Source organism: Astyanax mexicanus, chromosome 7 (genome assembly GCF_023375975.1).
Source record: "Astyanax mexicanus isolate ESR-SI-001 chromosome 7, AstMex3_surface, whole genome shotgun sequence".
Taxonomy (NCBI): Eukaryota; Metazoa; Chordata; class Actinopteri; order Characiformes; family Acestrorhamphidae; genus Astyanax; species Astyanax mexicanus.
Window position 1 is genome coordinate 516,536 of NC_064414.1, and position 4,242 is coordinate 520,777.

Sequence of the window (4,242 nt, forward strand, 5' to 3'; positions counted from 1 at the left end):
GTTTACTGATAGTAGTTGAGAGATAGTTGAGCACCTATGTTGCATCTACAATAGATACAAATAAAGTGATACTGTTATTTATAGACATTTGATCCTAGCTAATGAAAATGATTTGCTTTTAGTGTTTTTTGTTTTGTGTTGTGATCAAGTTAACCTGTAACATCAGAATTAAAGTAATGAATGACATTCTATTAAAACATTAGTGAAGGGATAGTAACACTAGATCTGATAAAGCAAAGTCTCATTATAAATGATAATAGGACATTAGAGTGATTAGAAATCAGAATACTTTTACTTTTACTTGTTCTGATTTTACTGGAGATCTTTACTTTTATCTTAACTCAAATATATAATTTGGGTATTTTGTCCACCACTGACCGAGGTGAACCCTGGAGTAACTGCAGGATGCAACTTTACGTGTGTGTGTTTGTGTGTGTGTGTGTGTGTGTGTGTGTGTGTGTGAAGTGAGAGGTGTGTTTAACGTGATGGAGGGTAAAAGCACAGGAAGCTCATTCACACCCCGATGACAAAAGCTTTTAGGCAGCCAGTCTAAAAAAACAAGACCATGACAATGCGCGCACACACACACACAGCTGAGAGACCCAGCACACTTTTCATTAGAACAGGAAAGAGAAAACACACACACACAATCTGCTAAATCTAAGACTTATAGACTAATGTGTTTTGTTTTATGTATAAAATAATATACATTGACATACTAAAAGTCATGGCACAGCAGTATATTTACCACAGGGGACGGCTAGGAACCACAACCACTCTTGTATAGGTCATGAGGTGATATCATGTGAGTGAGGTTGAACACTAGTCAGCGCGATTGTAGCAAGGTGATACCCCACTTGTCCATAACACACCACCCTCTTCCGGTCTCAGACAGCTCTGACCAGTAAGTAGAGAAAATGTTCTCAAATGGTTAATTTTGGGGTCCTTTTCCTAGTGCAAACCAAAGCAATCCAGACCAACTAAATAAAACCAGACCTAACCTAACTCAACTCAGCTCAGCTCAACTCAACTCAACTCAGCTGAACTCAGCTCAACACAACACAACACAACACAACACAACACAACACAACACAACACAACACAACACAACACAACACAACTCAACTCAACTCAACTCAACTCAACTCAACTCAACCTATTCAGAATTGACCCAACCAGACTAGACCAAATCGAACCAAACCAAACCCAACCCAACCCAACCCAACCCAACCAGACTGAACCAAACCAAACCAGAACAGAACACACCAGACCTGCCTTGACCAGACCCAATTCAACCCAACCCAACCCAAAAAAGTGTTTTCTTGAGTGTTTTCCTCTGTGAACTTCTGGTCTTTGTGTTCACTGTGTGTGTGGTGGAGGAGGAGGAGGAGGTGCTGTTGGGGGAGTCTGTTCTACTGGTGTCTAATCCCCCTTTTTCAGCCTCTGTTTACACCACACTGTCTATGGAGCCACTCCACACTGTGGTTAGGTTCAACTGAATACACAGAGAGAACACACACACACACACACACACACACACACACAGTGCATTAAATAAAAAGGGGGTGTTTTGGCTAGATGTTTCTTAAAAGTGAAGCCGCCACACATCTAGCACCTCTGCTGGCTGCAGTATGATATGTAGCACCAACCATCCCCATATGCTTCAATAACATAACAGCCCTGCCCATTTTCTATATCTGTAATTTGGTAGTAACTTAACTGTGATATGGTCACTTGAAAAGTTCATACCTATTACCAATGTTTGGAATAGAAATAATTCAAATTAAATAAAGTATAAAAGCTATAAAGCAATAAACCCTGATTTTTTACACCAAATGTTGGTGTCAGTACCTTGGCGAAATGTAATTTGTAAAATTAGCAAGAAGTAAAGGGCAATGCGATCAAACTAAACAATGGTGGGGTTCTTGAATAACACTAGGATGGGCAACTTTGCTCACAGTGAGGAAGTAAAGTCTATGTTTGGCTTCTTGTAGAAGCTTCAAGCATCCGGTGAAAAAAAACATCCGACTCAAACCACATTCAGAAACCATTTCAGCCTTTCAGCAAATAACCACACGCTGGCAGCTGATAGCCTCAACACATTAATCCAATTAACTAAAGCAGAAAAACAAACTGACGCATTCCAGCTGCCTGACGCATTCCAACACACGTGAGAGCGAGAGAGTGTGTGAATGAGTGTAAGTGTGTGAATGTATGTTCATTTGCATTCTGAAATTAAGTTAATTCACATACGTATAGTGGTGCATGGTAGGGCATCCAGGTCTTGGACGTGTGCTGCTGTACGTCAGGCACTGTTTTGATGCAACTGAAGCTCATGTATGAGGTCAACTCATCTAATATAGAGCCTAAAGTTAAATAAACAGGATATTCAACAATTTCACACTGTAGCTAAAATACTCTTCTACACTGACAACCTGTTTTTAACATCAGTTTAATGAGAGACTTCTGGGGCTTTAGCCCCGAATTATTTTCCAGCAACCCCGAATCGTTTCGCTCAGCTCAGCTGTTCTATTAATGTGAATGTGAATGAGAAATCTATTAACGCTAATCACGGAGCCAGTTCAAGGATAAAGTTCTACCTTACAGGAGAAACAGCCAATCAGCTTGCTGGTTTTGTGGAGTGTGGTGGGCTAGCATGGAAGCGTGAGTTCTTGCAGCAGGTTACTGCACTGATGTTAAAACATGTATGGATATATGTTGATTTTTCTAAAAGAAAGGTAACGGAGCTAACCATGTAAACTGTGATGAGATTGTTTCTAATAGCTGATTAAAAAGACTCGTCTCTGAATTAAAACACCCAGTCTGTTACAGTCAGTTAGCTTAACTTTGGAATTAGCTAGCTATAGATAGATAGTCAAGGTTTGAGGAAAAGAAAACTATATATGTTTAACTTGCCCTGATGTACCTGATCAGCCAATAACAATTTCAAATTTTCAAATTGTTTTTATTAATTTAGGATTGCAGGACTTATTAAGGACTATTAATTAACGAAAATAAATTTAGCTTAGCTAGAAGCTGGATGTTGTGGATAGCCAGAATTTAGTACTATACTTTGATATGAGTTTTTTAACCCTGCTCTCTGCCCTAAAATTGTATGTTTTCCACCGGATCCAACTGATCAGCTATATATATATACAAATGAGGGAAACACCATTCCCCATGACCTTCTAACAGACAGTAAAAGTTCTATTAACAGCTAGCTCACTGTTAGCAAGTGATAACGGTTTATCTCAGGTTGAGATTTAAGGAATGTTCCTCCTGTGAGCAGATAAGATCCAGCTCCTCTGGAGGTCACAGAGTGTTGGTCTAGTGTTGGTCACATCAAAGGCTGTGCTGAGGAACAGATGGTCCTTCCTCTCCATCAGAACCCAGAAGGTCCTTAAGATAACAGCTAAGCAGATAACCAGAACATCAGGACCTGCTGGAGCTACGACCCTCCAAACAAAGTCCACAACAAGTCCTTAACTCTCCATATGGTCTTACTTCATGGTAGAGAGACCACCAAGGAAGAGTTTGCTGGATATCCCCAGGATGTGCACCAGGATCCAAGCATGTACCTGGTTGTGAGATTTTAGTATTTGGAAACTTTGAAAATGTCCAAACTAAAGAAAATCCAAATATTGCAAAAAAAAAAAAAAAAAAAAATTAAAGGATGAAGTGAAAAAGGATGGAAAATAGAAAATAGTTTCTCCATTCTCACAAACTATGTTGGATGGAAACACAATGCATTTCCAAATTTTTCTGCTGAAATAATCTAATTATGCTTTATTTTTGCCAAACATTTAAATTAAAATGAAAACCCAACTTGTGTATTTTCTGAGGGACAGGATGTGTGAATTCCAGTGTGCTACTTTTGCAGATTTAGTATATTTAGTATGTAACATCTACAGTGATGCTCAGGTGTTTTTTTTTCGTGGATGAGAGATGATTCTCTTCCTCAGATCCCTCCACTGCCCTCGAGAAATCCATCTTCTTCTTAACAAATATGATACATTTAGGTTGGGTTTATTTCGCCCCCAACGCTCCGTCTCTTCTGAGTGCAAATTTCTCACTTTGAAGTCTTAGCGCCGGTCACTTCCTTGGGCAACCTTCACTTTATTGAAGCTTCAACACTTCAGGTTGCCTCCACAACACCGCTCCATCCAGCATCCTCCGCCTCAGCAGGGGGGCCTTTTATCTTCCCACAACACGAAAGCCTCGGTCAGACACCTCTTTCTATTT